Genomic DNA, 23,989 nt, shown 5'->3' on the forward strand with positions numbered 1-23,989 from the left:
CCCTGCGCTACAGGCGGGTAGTGGCCAAGGGCTGGTAGCTGCTCGCTGCTTCTCCAAGCGGCAGACGGCGACCTGGTGTTTACAATTCACGGGAGAGGTAAAGTGACTCAGAAATCTGTGGCCATCCAACCGACTGGAAGTTAACTGCACAATCTGTACCAAGTTTACCCGACTAAATGCTGTCACCCTCTTAACAGAACACACTGGTCGCTCTGGAGCGCTGTAGATGGTGTAGTGATGCTACCAAGCCATTACGTGACCCTCCATTGATTACCCAAGTCTCAGCAGTGAAAGGGTGTGTGCATGCAGCTGCCATATGTGAAGCGCAGGATTTGCATGGAATGTGCTTTGGAATGGAGGTTGTGCGGACCTGGACTTATTTTAAATACCTCTTTTATTAAAAACCATATCTCATAACGTGGAGAAGTATCCAACCAAAGTATGTTCAAAGTGATAATACCAAAAATAAACAATATTCTGCCAAGATGCGATATTAGGCAATAAAGAAAACTAAACTCCGCCAGAACAGGCCACGAAGGCCCAAAGGTACCACCGGCCGCCGTGTCATCCGTAGCCCACTGACGTCACCAGATGCACATATGGAGGGGCATGTGGTCAGCACACAGCCCTCCCGGCCGTATGTCAGTCTCCGAGACCTAAGCCGCGACTTCTCAATCAAGTAGCTCCTCCGTTTGCCTCACAAGGTCTGAATGCACCCCTCTTACCAACAGTGCTCAGCGGACCGGATGGTCACCCATCCAAGTGCTAGCCCAGCCCAACAGCGCTTAACTTCGGTGATCTGACGGGAACCGGTGTTACCACTGCGGCAAGGCCGTTGGTGATGTTAGGCAATACGCCTCACAAATTTTAACTTTCACAGAACTAGGTGTGAGAATCCACGATCGTGTAAATAAAGTGACCGCAAGTGACGACTGCCGAGTAACGTAAAAAGTATCTTTAGTATGAGAATTGATAACGAGGAGTTTCAAAGGTTTATCGGCTTCCAAGCCTGTCCACATCGACGTTTCTGAAAACTGTAACCCAGAATAGTAACATACCACTCAATAAAGCTAACGTTAAATATTTGTTGAAGACTAACTGTGCCCGGCATGCACTCCAATACCCTTTTTTTTTTTTTTGGTAATTAGGTACACATGTACAAAGCAGACGCTTACCAGGCGGTAATAATTAAAGTGAGATCCCGTATGGACTGTAATTATCCTACGGCAACGAAACTTGATAGATACGTTAATGCGTTAATGCGGAACCGACTTACACTGGCAAAAAAATAGTTTCAGTTGTGGCCATCAGGGCCAAATCTGGAGCTGTATACTGTCTGTATGACGGTATGACACCCATGCTGTAATGTGATAAGCCGTAACGTGAGTGAACAGTATGGCTATCGAGAAGAAAAACTGTGCGCTCTTAGTGAAACTATTTTATGTGAACGGCAGCAATTACAGTGGTGCATTGAGAGAGCATCGTCTGAAAGGAATGAGGAGACGCCTAATGTCATTAAATGGTTTAATTAAATTAAATGATTTAATGGTTTAATGAAATTCGAAGACACGTTTTATCTTGGTGTGACACCTGGAGGAGAAAAGGTCCAACCCCGGTGGAAATTATTGACGAGATTGCTTTTGCTGTAACTGACATTGCAGCACGTACATCGGGTACTCCTAGTGTTCGTGAGTGTCATGAGAATTTTCCATCGCACGGGCAACACTGCGGAAACTTTTGCGGCCCATTTTACACTGGTGCCTGTACAAGATCCAGATGGTGCTGCAGTTGAAACCTCGTGATCCGCAGCTACGTCCCGAATTTGCTCTTCAGCTTCTGACACACATAGAAATTGATGACAAGTGGCCGGGAAATGTTCTATGGAGTTACAAGACACATTTTATACAACAGGGTGCAGTGACTACACGGAACTGCCGAATTCTGGGTACTGTTAAACCGGGCGTTGTGCACAAAGAGTCGCTGCACTCGCCATATGTGATTGCATGGAGTGGATTCAGCACTTTTATTCTCGGTCCGTTCTTCTTTGAAGAGTATACACACAAAGGGCCTGTCATGTGTACGATGACTTCTGCACGTCATCGAGACCTCCTTGTAGACCATGTGCCCCTGCTTTAGAAGAGCGCAAATGTATAGAACAACTGTTCTCATACACGGTAGGGCAACACTTAATGCCGCTCGCCCAGTGAAAGATCTGCTTAATACAACCTCCCACGAACGTATGTATTATCTCTAGTGGTTTTCCAGACGCATGGACTGCAAAATCACCTGATCGGAATCCATGTGACTTTTTGCTCTGGGGCTGTCTAACAGAACGAGTTTACCAGGGACACGTTTAATCTCTACATAACCTGAAGGCCAGTATACACGAACACGTTGCTCAGATACCACCAGAACTGGCTCTAACCACTATGGGACTTAACATCTGAGGTTAAAAAAAATGGTTCAAATGGCTCTGAGCGCTATGGGACTCAACATCTTAGGTCATAAGTCCCCTAGTACTTAGAACTACTTAAACCTAACTAAGGACATCACACACACCCATGCCCGAGGCAGGATTCGAACCTGCGACCGTAGCAGTCCCGCGGTTCCGGACTGCAGCGCCAGAACCGCACGGCCACCGCGGTCGGCAACATCTGAGGTCATGTCTCCTAGACTTAGAACTACTTAAACCTAACTAACCTAAGGACATCACACACATCCACGCCCGATGCAGGATTCGAACCTGCGATCGTAACAGCAACGCGGTTCCGGACTGAAGCGCCTATAACCGCTCGGCCACAGCGGCCGGCCCACCAGAACTGCTGCGAGAAACTGTTGATCACTTCGTTTTACAATGGCAGCATCTCGCCGATGCCTCCGGTGCTCATACTGAACAAATTGTGTAAGCGGCGTTTAATAATAAAATAAAAGTTATGCCGTTCTCACTTGTTTGGTCTTTTCTGCCTATGTGCCATTTCTAATCCACAAAAAAGGAAACATTTCTACACGTCTTTCTTGTATTCACAGCGCCAGATTTGCACCTGTAGCGAAAATTGAAACCAAATTTTTCTCTAGGTTCAAGCAAAACACTCAGTATCACTTATATCTTCTTCCTACATGGCACGACATATTCATCACATAGCAGATTCACAGTTCCTGAACAAGACTCATATCTTTTCTTGACAATACGCTTCACTGATTTCATCCCTACTGATCCCAATCATATTCAGTTGATGTTGATGTTCATCCCTACAGCAGAATTAGCCACGGTTCTCTGTCATACTTGGTATTGTACCTAAAGTAAGAACCTCTGCTTGTTGGTTTGGTAAAATGAGAGGAAAAATTACGTGACTTTGAGTTTGCAGTCGATGTTGTAAACGTGCTCGTATGGTCTAACTCGTTAACGCGACTGCTTGTATGTACTTCAGATTCCAGTCCTGCATAAATTACCACAAGTCACGAAGTATTCAGTTGCGAATATGAACCACCTTCGGCTGTTTATTGGAATCACGCCAATGAAAATTGGCGCCTGACCGGGACTCGATCCCGGATTTCCCGTTTCACACAAGTGGTCGAGTTAACCGCTTCGGACTTTAGAGCACGAATCATGGGCAGACGCTAACTTCCATTTGTCATTGTCCATACTTAAGTCCAGGGAGCGACTAAGAGTGTGTGTGTGTGTGTGTGTGTGTGTGTGCGTGCGTGTTTCCTGGGGGAAACTGCGCTGGGGCAACATCGCACGAGGGGGATGGCCGGCGCTGTGGCTTCCTGGATCTTGGCGATGAAATTCCCCTTGAGAGAGGGGCTGGGAGAGAGAGGGTTGGGAGGGAAGAGCTGGTACAAATGTAGTGGAAAGCCAGCAGACAGTGTGTGGTGGGGATGGCGGAAGCGGGGGTGGGTGGAGGAGGGGCAGTGGGGCGGCGCCGGCTTTAAAGTGGCGGCGCCAGCCGTGAATCACGACAGGACCGGAATTTTCCCTCCTCCGTTTTCCCCTTCCCTTTCTACTCGGCTTTCCGCGGCTATCAGGCAGGTAGCATACTTTCCAGGAGAAATATAGTTTTCCGCTAGTCGTTAAATATTGCCGTTCCTTTTCCTCTTTATTTTTATTATGTATCACACCCATTACAGTTTCTGCCGACCTATCGCAGATACCAGGATCGCAGAAGTTAATGAGTTTCGGCACCATGGAGGCTTCTCTCGAACGATTACCGTCGTCTGTTCTTCCTAACCAAATTACTGCGAATTACTGCTTCCGAGAAAATTTATACACATCTTATCGTGTAGCACATGGACAGTACGACAGTTTTCTCGACAGTTTTCTTGAGGAAAAAAGACAATCAGGCCGTTGCGTGCGCAAATTCAAGCGGCGCGCCAGATACAATATCAGTTGTTCTTATAGCGTAGATGGTAACGCACGAGACTGCTCAACCTTTGGCTGGGGTTCGATTGTTACTACCGTCTCATGTTTAATTTTTGTATCTCTCTCTTGTTCAGTTTTAAGAAACCAAATGAAGAATACGTTTGATGACACCGTCTCTGGTGTGCTAATAGAATCTGCGCGTGTGACGGCCCGATTGGCTAACTTCGATGCGAATTAAATAGGAAACGGCACAACGTGTCGAATTCTATTCTTGACAATTATTTCTGAGTGTAACTTACCCCGCATATGCCAGTAGCACACCAGAGACGGTGTCGTATATATATTTTCTCAGTGTAACTTACCCTGCGTATTCAAGTAGCACACCAGAGACGGTGTCGTCAATATATATATATATATATGTTGTGTTAAGTTGAAAATAATGGCAATCTGACTGTAAGTGGCGTGAATATAAGTAGCGTGAATATAAGGACGCTATGTGCAAGAAGCATGAAGCGCCCTTTGAATGTATCCTGATAGCTAAAAGAGCCACGCGCACTTTGAATAAGAAAATGCTACTTGACACTGAAATCAATATAAAAGATAGGGTCGCCACCAACTCTAGCCACACGACAAAGAAGAAGTAGCACTGAGTCGGAAAATTACTTAATTTATTAATAAGAAAAACTCACAAAAGAACATTCATTGTAAAGTCATTGATAAAGAATGGGATGTAGTTATTAATATGATCCAGGCATTCTTCCCGTGAATCAAATATTGAGTAAAGTAAAAAGGGCGTGAACACCATGCGTAAGTGCAGCCTGCAGCAAGATTCGTGAAAACACGATCTATTCCAGAGCATTTGTTTCAGATAAAAAAAGGGACACTAATCACTACACCTGTGCACATGGAAACGCTATAGGTGGGCCAACAAGGAAAACTACGAGGTAAATGGCGAAGGTAACGGCGACGTAACATCGGTACACAAGATAAGATTGAATGCAAAATTATTTATTCCTTAAAACATTGATGTAGTGCATCTATAGACTGCTGTTGCATGCTAACTGTGTACAATTGCTTGTGAAATACTACACGTTTCATAACAGACTCGCGTGTCCACTCGGTCCGCGGAGACAATTTCTATGGACCGTGGCCAAATTTTAATCACATGAGACAAAGAAAATTCACAAATACACAAAAATTACCAAGATCTGGAAAAGATTAGAAGCATACACACACAGTTGTAGGCACATAAACATTCACACTGAACCGAGGGCACTTCAACATATGCAACTCCCTTGTGCTGCGTTCCTCTCACGGATCAAAGTCAAGACTGCATTGGGAATCAAACTGAAAGTCTACAAAAGCCTTGCATTCCCTGCTGCAACCCAGCAAGTAAATCTTTATAAGACGAAATTCGTGACCAAAAGCTAAAAGCTCCCCTCTCTATGTGACAACGCGCCACGCGGTCAGTCCAACTCACCCTTCTTCAACTGGAGCACAGCTGTGTACGCTTCCCGTACCGGCGGCCGACTGCCTCCCGCTTCTCCAGCCTCTTCCACGCTCCGCGTGGACCGGGAAACCCCAGGATGCCATTTCCGGCACCAACCTAACGCTGGTGGATTTCTCCCAAGTAGCGGAAACCTCTTTGCCGACTTGACCACTACGAGAGTTGGCAATGAAAGGTGGCTACAGGACCCTTTCATCACCCCAAACGTCCCGGAGAAGACTGTGCCGCGAATTTTCTCGCCATGCTAGGAGATTCGCCAACAGTCTTCGAAACAAACATACCCTAACGAGTAACAATTGCAACAGTAAACAGCAGCACAACGGAGTTGATTAATCTCTTATATCCAAGTGAGTTTTATCTGACCTTAGTCAATAATTGTGACCTCATGCGGTCCGCAAAGCAAACAGAACAAATTAAATTAAGCGTGATATACTACGCTAACATCATGTCATCTGACCTACTACGACCACAACCATGAGATATTATTTTAAAATTGCTTTAACCAACTATAAAAAGTTAACATAGTGACATAGGTGAACAGGTACATAATATATATAAATATATAAACAAATACAATGATGCACAATCATTATCACGAACCAAAGCAGTATCAGCTGGTGCTGACATATATAAAAACATGCAAGTGAAAGTGCGAAATACAATATTCACAACAAATACAGTGATACAAAATCATTAATGAACCCAGTGGTATGACAGCTGGTAAATAATCACCTATGGAAAATAAGACATGAGTACAAAAACACATCCAGAAATCAACTCGTTGACACGCTGTCATTTTTCAGTTTCGCCACATGGTTGTTTCACTGGGTATTCTCTTTAGGTGCTGGGGTGTGCGTCTCTTCTAAAGGCGACTTGGAGGATAAGCTACTAGGGGACCACAACACTGGGGAGTTCGCAGCGGCGTTGATTGTAACGTCCGTTGTAACCCAGGTTGTTCATCCTAGACAGCACCCCGCGACGTTGCCTCGTGCCCGTTTCCACCCTCTGCGTCCATACTGTGGGATGGTTCGGCGTTGCAGATTTGCAGGACATCGCCACTTGTGGGCCCTGCCTCATCATCGAGAAGGCGGCTTGGCGGTCGTCGTCCGTGTGTTGTGGAGGAATGTGTTTTACGACACACGCCCCTGTCTCCTGTCGTGTCAATGGGGAGACACGCGCTCTTTTGCGTCGCATCGAGGTCGACGTAAACTCGTGCGGGTGTCGGGCTTGAGACCCGCTTATCACCTCTTTGCACCGTCTCAGCTGATGCGTCAGTGGTGGGACCCGCGTCCCTCCGGGCAGTGGGCGTTACCTCACCGCAGCAGCCGTCTGGACTAGCGGCGCTCAGGGATCGGCGGCCTCGCCTGGTGTGCGTCATACTTTCCCTTTCGCTTGTCAGATGACTAGCGCATGGGGAGGAACGCCGGCCATCAGCTGGCGCTGCCGTGGTGACACGCCTGCGGACTCCGGTGTGAGCCTGCGCCTGGGGGAAGACCAGCGTCCCCTCCCCTCTGACGGGGAAACAGCTGTGACCGCTCGCCGCATCATTGCTTCGCCGTTGATACCAGGGTTCGGCAACGCCTGCCGGTGGACCAAGCCCTGTGCTTTCTGATGCGGAGGCTCCCTAGGCGGCCTTGCACCCTCTTAAGAACTGCGCTCACAGGGATCGTTACAAAATATCATGTGTACAGATTACCACAAAATCTTCGGAGTTTCTCACTCCTGATCAATACATGGAATAGTGCCCAAAATTAACTTGACAAAAAGGGCCTTCTTAACATTACTAATAAAAAAAAACAATGAAGAAAATTAAATAACCAATATTCAAACAAACAAAAAATCCTTTTTATAAAATATAGTTCCAGCATTACATCTGCTGTCAATCATTCAGGGTAGATCTTGTACAAGGTTTGGTCAGGATTTGGATAGGATTTGGCGCCGCTGCTAGCTACAGACACAAAACTCTACCTGCTCCTAACTACGCTCTCACACACAATCTACACATCTCGTACTAGTCACCATCACCATATAGCCCGACTACAATTCCCACATATAAACAAAATATTCCTTCCAACACCAATACCCATATCGTTGTTCATTGACTGCTCCTCCAAGGTTTGCAGAACATGTTTGCTGATCTGTGAAAAATTTCCGAGACTTCTTTTCTATGGACATTGCATAATAAAAGTTATGATTAATGAGACACAGAAGGTTCATTCAAGTCACATCTGGAATGGTAACTGTTTCAACATCTATTCATCAGACTAATGCAAAAGGTCAGTGGGCATAAAAATGAAAATAAATATCATCCTATCCTATTAGCAACACATAAACACTTCGTCCTATAAGTACATAAAAAAATACTGTCAAAAGAAATCCATTGTCCAGGGCCATGAGTACCCAACTTACTTCTATCATAAGATACTCATAATGATTACACACTTACTCACCACATGTCCCCAGGGGTCCTCACCTACCGTCATGTTATTTTAGCTTGGAGGTAGTCGCATTGATTCTCTATTAAATATCAAGCTGCTTGAGTTTATAAGCTGTTTCCATATACATCTTCTGGGGTTTCACATCCTGGTGCCCTCAACCGTACCTAGTAGTATGTGGCGGCAAGTTACACTTTCCAAATATCTTATAAGATGGCAACTCTGAAAATCAAACACTATTAATCTCCTTTCATACACAAATCCTTCACCTACAAGTCACCAAGTCGCTTCATCAACATCGCAGTACATTTGAAAAGTCTCACTGAATCTTGCTCACCTAAGGGGAATAAGAACACTACAACTGTAATTTCTCAACAAGAATTACCTTACGACCATTGACTCGCCACGGGAACACACCCGATACCTTTTTAGTCATCAAAAAACGAAAGCCATCTTACCGTAACAGGAAACACTTCACATGAGCCTCATGATCATTCACATTCAGACGTTTTGAAGCTGCACAACACTACTCCTTTCTGCTGACAAGAAGAAATAACTACACACATATTGGGGGACCCTTTACAATTCATAGAAAATATAAACTTTAATTTCAATCACACCAGAGTGAATCAAAACATTGGAAAATATACACTGTAATTTTACGAAACAGAGGCGACTGGGTTTACCGCGGGCACACCAATACTGTGGCCCTCTCTCAACAAATCTTCCCTAATATCGTCTTCCTTTATTCAAATGCACATCAATATCATCAATAGCACCGGTCCTCATTAAGTTTGACGCCAACCGAGCCAGCCAACAGTCATTGATCCCTTTGATTAGAGGCATTTGTCGGATTGTGCCGCGGGTTTGCGGGACGAATTTCAACACCCACTGGCAGACCACCCGTACTGTTTACGGCACCCCTGTTGTTGCTTGTTCGATAATTATTCTGGGGTCGGTCACGACTACCGTTCCTAGGTCCGCTGTAATTGCGCCTAAATCTCTGCTCATTACCATATCTTCTAAACTCCCAGGGGTGTCTTTGATTTCCTCTAGGCGAATGATGACCATTGGCATAGTTCGTTCTGCCCGCGTTCCGTGAGGAGTCGCGACGCTGCCAACGCTCGCGCATTCTGTAACTCTCAGGCGAGTCATTACGTCTGTATTGCCACCTGTCTCTACGGCTGCGGCTTCGCTTGCGCGGCCGCTGCTCGTAGGCGCTCTGACCGTAATTCTGCGTGGTGCCATTCGCATCGCACTCAAGCTCTAAAAGGAGACTGCGAAACCCCTCTACGTCATCCTTACATCGTCCTGCAAGGATAACGTGCCGCAACTGCATTGGAAACTTTCCCAGGCAAATACGAATAATTTCTGCAGGTCCATAAGGATCGTCAAGATGTTCATTCGCCTGCAGCATGTGCTCGAACATCTGCACAGGGCTGGAGAATTTTGACCTGTTTAACTCTGGTAGCATAATGAGTCCGTGTTTTACACGACTTTGCGCTGCCACTGACCAATATATCGACAGGAAGTGTTGACGAAACTCCCCAACAGTGTAGCAATTGCGTGCAATTGACCTCATGCGCGCCGCTGGCTCACCTTCGAGGTAGCCGCACATATACTCTATTTTGTGCGCACTGGGCCACGTAGGAGGGAGGGAGAACTCGAACTGCTGTAACCAGGCCCGCGGGTGAATCCCCGTAGCCGAGTTACGGAAGACTTCAAACTTCCTCACGGTCAGAAAATGTTTAAAGTCAAATTCGTGAGTTTCCCTTGGCGAACGTTCCTGAGGGGATCCGCGCCGTTCCCACCTGGTACGAGATCCGTGATCATGACGATGATCAAATTCGCCATCGTTCCCGGAATCATCGTCGGAATAATGGCCCTTTCGTTCATTTCTTTCAACTTCATTGGCCTTTAACCCTTTTAGGTGAAGTTCTAAACGGGCAATGCGCTCACATATTCCCTCGGTAACCCCTCCTTGTTGTATGTTTATTTCACACTGTCCACGCGGACATTTCCTTATCGACCGTATTTCGTCTGCATCCGTTGATGACGAGGTAATCGTTTCCCTATTATTGTCAGACTTACGCGCCACTGCGTCTGAGATCCTGGCTATTTCTTCTCGCATCTCTCGGTGGGCCGTGTCTTGCTTTGTTTGCGTAAGCCCTTGCTCTCGCTCGAGAGCTATTATCGCCTGGCTGAGGGTTTCTACCTGCGCGCTAAGGTGGACCGGACACTTAGCCGCAGTGTCCTCTATTTGGGACACAAGAGCCGCGTGGTCACTCTGGCATTGTTCTGCTAACGCGCGGAGATCCCTGGCGGAATTTCGTCCTACTCGGGACTCAAGAGCCGCTTGTTCACTCTGGCATTGTTCTGCTAGTACACGTATATTCCCAGCGAACCTTTCTTCTTGCTCCATCACCCGCTTGCTAATGACTTGGTGCCCCTCTTCTAAGGCGGAGATGCGTTGGTCAATGATCGCCAGTTTCTCCCCAACACCCTGTACTATTTCACTAGTCAATCTTTTATTCGCTTCCTCGATATGCCTCCTAATTTCTTCTGCTTGTTTTTTATTACTGTCTAGTAATTGTCGTAGCATAGCCTGTAATGAATTTGCATCTATCGAATAATTCGAAATCACTACAGCGGGCTCAGGATGGACACCACTTGTATTTGCGTTTTCCGCGTTTCGTTCCTGGTCGGACTCGACGTTTTGACCTCGTCCTTCTTCAGGGTTATTGTCTGGCAGGTTTTTCCGATCGCGGCTCCCTGAACAGCTACGCGTCTCCATCATAAGGATAGTTAATCCGTGCTCCAAAATACAACAAGAATAATGCCAAAGTCTCCTAATGGACTCACAGTCCCCACAAAGCACCCAAGATTTACTATATGACACCGATACACGCCACAGGACAAGAGTCAACCCACACTTGTAACACAATTGAATACTAAATCACAATATCTATACAGCAATACATATACAAGATAAAACATGTAAGAAAATGCACACCTATATCATAAATTCACGTAAATTCTGTGTCACAGAAAGACAATATACCAATTAGCACATCCAACCGAAAATAACTAATCCTCACTGCGCATCAGAAGATCTCTGGTTTACCGAAATCCGTGAGCAGGGTAAGCCATGTGTAAGTGGCGTGAATATAAGTAGCGTGAATATAAGGACGCTATGTGCAAGAAGCATGAAGCGCCCTTTGAATGTATCCTGATAGCTAAAAGAGCCACGCGCACTTTGAATAAGAAAATGCTACTTGACACTGAAATCAATATAAAAGATAGGGTCGCCACCAACTCTAGCCACACGACAAAGAAGAAGTAGCACTGAGTCGGAAAATTACTTAATTTATTAATAAGAAAAACTCACAAAAGAACATTCATTGTAAAGTCATTGATAAAGAATGGGATGTAGTTATTAATATGATCCAGGCATTCTTCCCGTGAATCAAATATTGAGTAAAGTAAAAAGGGCGTGAACACCATGCGTAAGTGCAGCCTGCAGCAAGATTCGTGAAAACACGATCTATTCCAGAGCATTTGTTTCAGATAAAAAAAGGGACACTAATCACTACACCTGTGCACATGGAAACGCTATAGGTGGGCCAACAAGGAAAACTACGAGGTAAATGGCGAAGGTAACGGCGACGTAACATCGGTACACAAGATAAGATTGAATGCAAAATTATTTATTCCTTAAAACATTGATGTAGTGCATCTATAGACTGCTGTTGCATGCTAACTGTGTACAATTGCTTGTGAAATACTACACGTTTCATAACAGACTCGCGTGTCCACTCGGTCCGCGGAGACAATTTCTATGGACCGTGGCCAAATTTTAATCACATGAGACAAAGAAAATTCACAAATACACAAAAATTACCAAGATCTGGAAAAGATTAGAAGCATACACACACAGTTGTAGGCACATAAACATTCACACTGAACCGAGGGCACTTCAACATATGCAACTCCCTTGTGCTGCGTTCCTCTCACGGATCAAAGTCAAGACTGCATTGGGAATCAAACTGAAAGTCTACAAAAGCCTTGCATTCCCTGCTGCAACCCAGCAAGTAAATCTTTATAAGACGAAATTCGTGACCAAAAGCTAAAAGCTCCCCTCTCTATGTGACAACGCGCCACGCGGTCAGTCCAACTCACCCTTCTTCAACTGGAGCACAGCTGTGTACGCTTCCCGTACCGGCGGCCGACTGCCTCCCGCTTCTCCAGCCTCTTCCACGCTCCGCGTGGACCGGGAAACCCCAGGATGCCATTTCCGGCACCAACCTAACGCTGGTGGATTTCTCCCAAGTAGCGGAAACCTCTTTGCCGACTTGACCACTACGAGAGTTGGCAATGAAAGGTGGCTACAGGACCCTTTCATGACTTTTAATTTTCCTAACATTTCAGTGATTGATGGAAACAGTTTTTTTTTATTTGTAAAAGTTATACCACCCATTGTCCCCATCAGTTTTCATTTCATCTATTTTATGACTTGAATCTGCTTGTCTTTTAGCTACCTGTTTATTGCAGAAATCAGGAAAAGACGTGAATAAGTTGGGTTTGAAACTCTTTTCAGTACTATTAAGCTGGGTGTGCGACTGTTTTCATTTTGCTTGTTTTTTTTTTTCAAAATACTACCTGAAACTTCCTAGATGAGACAATCCTATGATTGCAAGCTGTTTTTTCACAATGCCTCACGTAAGTATTTTTTTTTGTTTCAAAAATACTAATGCCGGTTTACTGTGGTAGCATTACTGGGAGAAAGTACATCGCACAGAATCGTCACAGCTTCAGCAATATTTCCATTACTAATCTATCCCTCTGCAGAGGGGAGAACAATTTGGAGAGTGTTCCTTTCCTTCTCTGTGTTACTAGCAGCCCTTCAAGATACAGCAAACGCTCCTCTTCTCTAATCTCTGACACTATCGCAAATATGTAGAGAAATTTTCCACACAGACCATTCCAACTTGAAGAGATGTGTTACTCTGTTCCTTACACAAGTGCAGAGTTTTACAGATAACTGTCATTGGTGGGTCGTAGAAGAGACAGTTCTCCACATTTTCAAATCATTTTTAATCCATTTCAGCTGATCAAGCTGGGGTACTTCCCTCGTGACGAACAAGAATTTTGTCTAGATACTGTGTAATAATTTCTTTCTTAATCACTTTTTAGTAATTCAGATTCCTTAAAACTCTGTTTTCTATGTGAAACGTTGTTTGGAACGGTGTATGCTTCTATGGAGGTAGTTCAATCACTACAATAAGCTGTGTTTAAAAAGTGTCTCAAACAAAGAGCTGTAGTGCCTTCGAATCAGGTTTGGTGTGATTACTTCATGGTAGCTACTATCTACCAAAAATAGCTGATGACTCTGAGAGTCAATAAATGTTAGCAGCGATAGGCATAACGTATCTAAGAGGAACAAAACAGGAAAACTTTAAACATATGATGACAACTGATAGATTAAATATTTTTAAAAGTTATTGAAATATACAGAAACAGGGAAGGTAGAAGCACTTTTATGTTACAGTGGAAACTGTGTCTTACGTTACATCAGAATTAGCTCTTAATGTGAGGAACATATAACAGAAGCAAATAACTATCAGGTAGAAGTAGTCGATCAGAGTGCTTGTTATCGGTCTTTGAATGTTGAGAGCCGTGGATTTGCAAAAATACAAAGCTTACCGTACACACAATCATTTTTACTCTGTTCCTACAACGTGGGATATGAAGCTGTAGCTCGGCTGTTGCCAGTGGATCATCATAGGATTGAGAATAAAGTTAATCCCCCGTTCGCAGTTGGCGGAACCAGTAGTGACGTGGTTATGTTCCGGATCGGATGGCTACTGCATCGGAAAACCCGACTTAAGTGAAGCTTCTGCTTCATTTGCAGCGCAGCTATGTTTGATGGCATTATCTCATGGCTGTTCCAAATATTAATGAGAGATTCATCTATATCTGCATGTTCTTCGACGTAAGCAGCGCGTTCGAAATAGTAGTGGTTGTTGGGCCATTCCTCCAGGGTGCTTAACAGTTTTATCCGAGAACTTACCTGAGGTAATATAGTGGTAATTTTTGCAACTGCGTTCAACATCTCCTCGATATTCCATTTTCCTACCTACAAAAGTAGGAAAATGGAATATCGAAGAGATGTTGAACGCAGTTGCAAAGATTTCAGTTTGGTTATTATTCACAGACACGAAAATAAACGAAAGTTAAGCCACATTAAAACACAAACACATGTACCACATAACAGTACTTCCGTTCTCCACGAAGGTCACCATCAGTTATTGTGTATTCAGAGAGCAACTGACACGTGACGTAGGTCTCCAAGAAACTCTCAATTACAACCATAAAGCTCTTGTATGTCTTCCTTAGACCGAAAGCTTTATGAAGAAAGTACTCTGTAGCCGAGTGTGACTTTATGTGTCTGAAGCTGCAGAGAAAGTAAGAAAATGAAACATAATGAACACCAAAATTTCTAATAAAGTTAGAAGTATAATATTATGCTTACTAGAAAAATATAAACAATTGGCTTTCAAGATATCAAATAAGAAACGTAAAGAATAGTTTCGTGTGACTTTCTGGCATTAAACCACAGTGTACGTCATAATTAGGTGTAATATCCATTACCTACAATAAGATACGTGAAACTACTATTACAAATGATATATTATAAAACTATTTAATGTCGATGACCCTCACTTTATATTTTCAGATAAATAATAAAGAAATGTTTAAGTAATAAATGTATGTTAAAATATCAATTTCAGTTCAACTCATCAATTTACAAAGTCATGTAATTTAAATTACAAAAATTTTAATATTTAATGACACTTAAGGGGAGTAAGTACGCCCTGTACCTACAGCGTTAAAATTGCAGTAGTGATGACCTGTTAGATAGATAGAAACCTGAAATTTTTAGGAAGTATTGCGTAACTTCTTTTCTGATTACTGAACCAGATTCAGAACATACAGACAAATAATAAATTAGCTCTCCATTTTCAAATTATGTTCAATGTTTTCTTTAAAACCTTCACCTTTTCCCTCTGGAAGTAAAAAGCTGTTAGAGGTACATGTCTTTTGGTGGTTCTGGGGTGTTCTGAGATGTTACAATAAAATTTGTTGTACGTATCTGTAATAGTTCCTGAGATAATGGGTCAAATATTTTAAACAAAAAGTCATTTTCAGGAAATCAGGTTCAAAGATGATATCAACTCACATTTGGCTATGGCAGCTCCTGTTGTTGATCATCTTTCAGGTGTAAGCACTAGCTTTTTTTCCTCTCTCTTGCTTCTTTAGTAGTTTCTTCTGCTGCACGCTGGACCTTCATGATTCTAAATTGAACCATTTGGCTGGAAGCATATTGGCTCCAGGCGTGCTTTCAGTTGGCTCTAATACCCTAATTCCTCCCTGTTGCCTTCATTAAATGTTATCTCAGCATCACAAATACCAAGAATTTCATTTCTACAAATACACTTTTGGTATGTGGGTCCATATTACATCATTGAAACACTCATTCAGGTTTATCGTTGACTTTGGGGACACCTGGAGAGAAGTTCAGAATGCACTAATTCTCTTTCCAATAAATTAATAACTTCCACCGCTGCAAATGGTACGGTGTTTTTTGTGTCTAAATTGTTCCTCTGTACCTGCTACACGAGCTTTGCAGTACTTGCACCATGGATCAGCACCCAGTGGACGAAGGTTATGTATTGGGGTATCATCAGTGGATAACTTGTGGACGAATATAGCCCAAACTGCTTCTTTAATTTCTTGTAAGTGGTATTGGTTGTATCCTACTGCTGTTTCATAATAAATAGAATTCTTTAATGTTTCTACCTTCAACCCTTCCTTTACCATTTAGAGTTTATCTTTACAATTCAACAAAATGGTTCAAATGGCTCTGAGCACTATGGGACTTAACTTCTGAGGTCATCAGTCCCCTAGAACTTAGAACTACTTAAGCCTAACTAACCTAAGGACATCACACACACCCATTCCCGAGGCAGGATTCGAACCTGCGACCGTAGTGGTTCCAGACTGTAGCGCCTAGAACCGATCGACCACCGCGGACGGCACAATTCAACACTTACAAAGCATTAGAAGCATGTGGAATACCTCATCTTCTGTTTACACAGTGCAGTCAACCTCTGAACACGGACATGAAATCCAGGAATAAATAACTGTATTCCTCCACCTTCTCGACTGATTATTTCCAGAGGCAGAGACAGTTAAGTAAGTGATTGCAGAACGACTGGATTTTATGACACTTGCACTATTAACTTTGAAATGATAAAAAGTAGACTTCCAATTGGAATTGTTTGACAGTTTCATCATACTAACTCCCCTTAAAGAACAATATCTGAAAATTTCATATAAATGGGCTATGTTTAAGTAATTCCTATGATGTCATATAGCGATACTTGCAGTTTCTCAGGGAATATATTTCTGCTTCGTATAGTGTGAAATGTAGCGCAAATGTCACCCTTGGCTTCTGCTATCACTGTTCACTTTCTCACTAGTGGCTTGGATGTGTATTAGACGTTCGCAACAGAGTGATGTGCAAGTACTCAACTCGAAGATCGCCAGAATATTTTTGTATGTAGTTTCATCATTCTGCCAAAGACAAGTAAGGTAACGAGATGGCAATCTGAAAAATAATCTGACTTAGTCTCAAAAGGGTCGACAGGTGCCGTAATATGCATAATCACCACACCAAACACCAGTAGTGCGACGAACTACTTCAAGCATATATTGCCACAGCTACAGCTATGTAGTAGCTCGCACACAGACACGAAACCAGTCTTTTCTGGCAGACTGCGCCTGTGAATGTAATAAAAGAAGTCCTTAAGCGAACAGAATTACAACTAATCTATGTAACGGATTTTACAGTTGTTTAAGGAATATACACTCCTGGAAATTGAAATAAGAACACCGTGAATTCATTGTCCCAGGAAGGGGAAACTTTATTGACACATTCCTGGGGTCAGATACATCACATGATCACACTGACAGAACCACAGGCACATAGACACAGGCAACAGAGCATGCACAATGTCGGCACTAGTACAGTGTATATCCACCTTTCGCAGCAATGCAGGCTGCTATTCTCCCATGGAGACGATCGTAGAGATGCTGGATGTAGTCCTGTGGAACGGCTTGCCATGCCATTTCCACCTGGCGCCTCAGTTGGACCAGCGTTCGTGCTGGACGTGCAGACCGCGTGAGACGACGCTTCATCCAGTCCCAAACATGCTCAATGGGGGACAGATCCGGAGATCTTGCTGGCCAGGGTAGTTGACTTACACCTTCTAGAGCACGTTGGGTGGCACGGGATACATGCGGACGTGCATTGTCCTGTTGGAACAGCAAGTTCCCTTGCCGGTCTAGGAATGGTAGAACGATGGGTTCGATGACGGTTTGGATGTACCGTGCACTATTCAGTGTCCCCTCGACGATCACCAGTGGTGTACGGCCAGTGTAGGAGATCGCTCCCCACACCATGATGCCGGGTGTTGGCCCTGTGTGCCTCGGTCGTATGCAGTCCTGATTGTGGCGCTCACCTGCACGGCGCCAAACACGCCTACGACCATCATTGGCACCAAGGCAGAAGCGACTCTCATCGCTGAAGACGACACGTCTCCATTCGTCCCTCCATTCACGCCTGTCGCGACACCACTGGAGGCGGGCTGCACGATATTGGGGCGTGAGCGGAAGACGGCCTAACGGTGTGCGGGACCGTAGCCCAGCTTCATGGAGACGGTTGCGAATGGTCCTCGCCGATACCCCAGGAGCAACAGTGTCCCTAATTTGCTGGGAAGTGGCGGTGCGGTCCCCTACGGCACTGTGTAGGATCCTACGGTCTTGGAGTGCATCCGTGCGTCGCTGCGGTCCGGTCCCAGGTCGACGGGCACGTGCACCTTCCGCCGACCACTGGCGACAACATCGATGTACTGTGGAGACCACACGCCCCACGTGTTGAGCAATTCGGCGGTACGTCCACCCGGCCTCTCGCATGCCCACTATATGCCCTCGCTCAAAGTCCGTCAACTGCACATACGGTTCACGTCCACGCTGTCGCGGGATGCTACCAGTGTTAAAGACTGCGATGGAGCTCCGTATGCCACGGCAAACTGGCTGACACTGACGGCGGCGGTGCACAAATGCTGCGCAGCTAGCGCCATTCGACGGCCAACACCGCGGTTCCTGGTGTGTCCGCTGTGCCGTGCGTGTGATCATTGCTTGTACAGCCCTCTCGCAGTGTCCGGAGCAAGTATGGTGGGTCTGACACACCGGTGTCAATGTGTTCTTTTTTCCATTTCCAAGAGTGTAGTATGGATCGCACACACCCTACCAGTATTCCAGTATAGTACATACCGGTATTTTGCATACTTTTTCGGACAAACTACGATTTACACATCGAAAAGAGTTTGGCCGCTTTTTTAACAGCGACAGAACTTACGTGATTATTCATTTCATATCCCCACACTCAGGTAATTGTGCGACATGGCTGACTGCTGTTGTGATCCATTAATCGTGTAATCAAAGACATCCAGTTGCTACTCGTATGTTACCGCATCACCACTCTATTTTGCTGTTATAAGATTTCGTGGTAGGTCGTAATCACAGTTATGTTCACAGATGCTTGACTGCTGCATTAATTTTTCAAAGGAGCCAAACTGTACCGACGAGACAATTACTACACACAAAAATATGCCTAGGGCTTCCCTGTGTAAACCAATAAAAAATTCTTCATAATTAATGTATCACGATTTCTGCCGCTTAACGAGTCAAATTTCTCCATTACTGACTGAATGTAGTGCGGGACAATACGTTGAGAATGTGGGTTTTGCGGGATGCGTGCCAGAGACAAGTCCCTGCAGTCGCACTCTCCTCTGTGTCCTCGCTGGCTCAGAACAGTCGGCTTTCAGCCGTGATACCGTGCGGACGGGCTCGGCGCGCCGGGCAGTGCTCCGCAGGTGTTGTTGTTTACCCGCTAGCGCGCGGTCGCGTCGTTGTATTGCCGTATAGTACCTGTACCTACCCGACATGGCGTTCTCATATCGAAAAGCTACAGTCAAACTAACGTTCAACGCATCGTACACAAGACCGAAGGCCCATGAAATTGAACGGTTTCTACGAGACATCATGCACATAGAACCACAAGAACTGATGGGAATTCATCTGTCTATTGTAACCAGCACAGTGTACCTCAAACTGATTGACGAAGCGGCCTGCGACAGATTACTCCAACGATCTGCAAACGGCTTTCGCTTCTGTCACGCAGACGGTAACGTGAGCGTGGTCGGAGTTGACCATGCTGGTCTGGGGGTGCGTACCGTGCGCATCTTTGAACTACCGTTCGAAGTTCCTGCCAACCTAGTCGTTGATGCGCTGCGGCCATACGGCACAGTTCTGAGCCACACAGAGGAGAAATGGAACACATTCGAAACGTACCCTGTCCTTAACGGGGTACGACAAGTGCGCATAGAACTTAAGAAGCACGTTCCATCATATGTTTTCGTTGGTGGCTGCCGCGCAATTGTTATCTATGATGGACAACCGAGGACCTGCTCGGGCTGCGGCCAGGAAGGCCATGTTAGAACTGAGTGTCTGCAGCGCCGCCTCGTTCAGGTGCCCCGCAATGAACTTCCCCAACGAGCCACTATGACCTCTCTCCCGCTCACATACGTGGAGGCGGCACGACATGATGTGATGGATGATCCAAACCTGCAACCTCCTCAAGCCGCTGCTGGCTCCGTTGGAGAGTCAGCGCCGTCGACGACGCCGCAGCCCAACGGTGCAGAGGTTCCTACAGCCTCTGCCCACCGCAGCGTCGTGGGCACCCAGCCACCGTCACTATCGGAATCGGACACAGGGATTCCTAGCGACCGAGACTGTGTCGAGCCCCGTCCTCCAGTGGATGTCGAATCTCGGACCCGGAAGCAAAAATCACCCAAGCGACACAAGAAGAGGCGATTGTCAGCTGAAGAACAGGACAGGGATGTGAAGCCGGCGGAAGACATCGACTTCGTTGACTCGTCCACAATTGCAACGGCCTGCAGTGGCATCATTCACCAGAAGGTGCCTGAAGACAAGGAACACTCTCCTAAATCTGGTGGCCCAGAAAACGAGGCGCATTCCGTCGACTCCCTAAATGTGGGCTCCTGTGAAACCGACCTGCCCCCAATGACATCACAATCGTCTCTTGGTGATTGGGCAGACGATATGGAGGCAGATGATGCACAGCAAACATCGATATCTCCATCAGAGCCCATGGCTGACATTGAGCCCGGAGGGCTCTGCCAGTCAGGGCCTCATAAGGCACAGTAATGCACAGCATGCAGATGGATGGCTGTGTGGTGTGTGAGATCACTGTGGGCTTGCACCGGCACACTGCCTCCGCCACTTGATATGTCTCAGTCATACCGTGTGGGAACAGTCAATGTAAATGGTGTCCACTCCACTGTCAAGACCCGCATGTTACACGACATGATCAGAGCGGCAGACTTGGACATTGCCCTTCTCCAGGAGGTCCGTCCCGAGCTGCGTTTAGACCTATATGGCTACACCACCTACAGCCTACCCTTAGGTGATGGTGCAGGAGGAACGGCCATACTTCTCCGAAATGGCATAGACGCGACGGACGCAACGTACTTGCCGAACGGGCGAGGTATCGCACTCACGCTTGGTGCAGTCCGCCTCATTAACGTCTACGCTCCCTCCGGTAATTCGCACCGTGGTGACAGGCATGTCTTCTATTCGGAGGAGGTAGCCCCACTTTTGCAAGGAAATATGGACCATTACATAGTGGGCGGCGATTTTAACAGTGTTCTGCGGCCCGAGGACCAGATACCGCATTACGTCCCATGCCCGGCTCTCAAAGCATTGATACTTGACCTCGCGCTCCACGACACATGGCTCTTACATCATGGGACCCAGAGTGGATATACGCACTTTACCAGCCATTCTGCCAGTCGTCTGGACCGGATATACGTCTCGCGTGCCCTCCGCACAGCAACCCGTGATGCAGAACTCTGGCCGACGGCCTTCACGGACCATCTCGCGTACATCTGCACTGTCACCTTACCCCGACAACTCACAAGATGCAGCAGGGGCCCGTGGACGCTGAACGTCTCCCTCCTTCGCGAGGAAGCGTGTCGGCGAGCAGTCACTGACACGTGGCGTCGATGTATCAGGCGCCTGCCCATGTATGCTTCCACGTTGCTGTGGTGGCTGGGATGTGTCAAACCTGCACTCAGAAAGACCTTGATGGCCTACGGGCGTGACAGATCGAACTGGCAAAGGGCAACATCGGAATTTTACTATACAGCGTTACGTGAGCTGGCGACGCAGCCGCCGTCTCCCGAACGTCAGATGTCCGTACAACGCATCAAAGCTCGTCTACTTCGCATCAGGACCGAGCAGCTCGAAGGTGTCCGCATCCGTGCGCGAGTGCGAGACTGTATCCCCAACGAAACAGCGTCAGTGTATCACATTGTGCGCGAGAGGCGCCACCGCAAACGTCAGCTCATTACGGCGGTAAACACGGAGGAGGGCGGCCGCGCAGTGACACAAACGGACATCGCGCACACGTTCGCCAGACACTATGGGACCTTGTACATGGAAGATCCGCGAAATGTACGTGATTATGACGAGCTGTTGCACGATTTTCCCGCCCCTCGGGACGTGGCACCCGATGATAGTCTGCTTTTGCCCATTACACCCGACGAGCTGACATCGGCCTTGGCACGTGGAGCACCGAACAAGTCGCCTGGACCGGACGGTTTACCCCTGGAATTCTACCGCACTTTTTACCACCTTATGGGTGACAAGTGGCTCCAAATGTTTCAAGACCTGATCCGCCCTGATTTCACTGTCCCCACAGAATTCACTGAAGGCATCTTGATCCCAGTGCCGAAACCGAATGGTGGTTGTAGGTGGCAGGACTTTCGCCCACTCACACTCCTCAACAACGACTACAAGATCTTCGCCCGTATCCTCCGCTCGCGTCTCCATACCGCTATTGGGAAAGCCATCCACACCGATCAAACATGCTTAGGTGGTGTCAGCAACATTCATACGGCGTTAGGAGCATACCGCGACGTAATTGCTTTGACGGCGGCCTGCAAAATACGAGGCGCCCTTGTCGCCGTAGATTTTGACCACGCATTCGACCGCGTCGACCACGGCTTCTTACGCGCAGTTTTGCAACGCATGGGCCTCTCTCCGGAGTCTGCACAGGTGGTCCTACGACTGGTCCACGGAGCGCGCTCCCGCATGATGGTCAACGGTTATCAGTCTGGTCACATTGTTGTTGGACGGTCAGTGCGACAAGGGTGCCCCCTGTCGGGTATATTATTTGCTGCAGCGCTTGAACCAGCTTTACATGGTCTACGACAGCGATTAACTGGTATCTCCTTGCGGGACGAGACCTTTCGTTGTGGTGCATTCGCCGATGACATGGTGTTCCTGGCCAGATCAGAGGATGAAATGCATATGGCGCTACAGTGGCTACGCCAGTACGGGGCGGTCGCTGGGAGCGTCATCAACGTGAAGAAGACAAAATACATGGACGTCGGAGGGGGGCTTTCCCACACAACGGCGGTGCCCTTTGACAAGGTGCCTGTACTCAAGTGTTTAGGAGTGCAATTCTATAGCGATGTCCGCCGCACGGCGGCGGCTACGTACCGCCGGCTCCTACACCAGACACGTGCTCTGCTGCAGGACAACAAACTGCGTCGCTTGGATATGCTTCTCAGAACACGTTATGTCAACACCTATCTTGTCTCAAAACTGAACTATTTTGCGCATATCCTTCCCTTGACGGCTACGATGGCCGACAGATTTCAAGCAGCATATGGCCATTTCGTAAGCACCGGTCTGGTTTTTAAAGTCCGATACGCCACCCTGACGCTGCCGCAGCGAGCGGGCGGTATCGGTTTAATTCATGTATATAACCGTGCGCGATCGCTTTATCTCAACACTATGCGTCGCAAGTGGACCTCTGCCCACGCCACTCTGACGGGCACCCTGATAGCGGAAGTGACACCACACTCTCTGCATCCCCCGGTTTCTGTAGGACACATTTCACCGGCACTCACCCACATCAGAGAGTTCTTGATTGACTTCAGCTACTTACGGTCAGAACTTCCGACGACACGGAAGCCCAGCACAAAAGACTACTATCGCCTCTATCAACAGCAGCAACCTGTAAATACGGTCACCCACAGACACCCTGAAGTTGCCTGGAACACGGTGTGGCGAGCGGTACACACGCCTTTTCTACCTACGACGGTGCGTTCATTGTGGTACGTGGTTGTGAATGGGAAGTTCGCTACTCGTCAGAGGCTACATTACATACATCTGACGGACGACCCCTTGTGTCCGACATGCTCCGTCGCTGACTCGGATGCACACCGTCTGACTTGTGCCGCTACCAGCGAGTGCTGGCTACTGACACAGCGCATGCTGGCGTTACTCTTGCGGCGATTGCCGGAGTCTATCTCCCCTGATGAAGTATTGCGCCCCGACAGCGTATACTTTCCATCAACGAGAACGAACGCCGTTAACTGGCTTAAAGGCATGGCCGTTTACTACATGTTTTGCGATGCTCCCAAAGGCACACTCGACTTTTGGTCCCTATTGATGACGACACATGCAGCT

The 23,989-nt window shown here is 46.6% G+C and overlaps 1 pseudogene; it reads right to left on the minus strand.

Moving 5' to 3' along the window:
• Window positions 1-722: 722 nt before the first annotated feature.
• LOC126189870 (5S ribosomal RNA) lies at window positions 723-840 on the minus strand (annotated as a pseudogene).
• Window positions 841-23,989: the final 23,149 nt, after the last annotated feature.

The sequence above is a fragment of the Schistocerca cancellata genome, chromosome 5 (genome assembly GCF_023864275.1).
Source record: "Schistocerca cancellata isolate TAMUIC-IGC-003103 chromosome 5, iqSchCanc2.1, whole genome shotgun sequence".
Taxonomy (NCBI): Eukaryota; Metazoa; Arthropoda; class Insecta; order Orthoptera; family Acrididae; genus Schistocerca; species Schistocerca cancellata.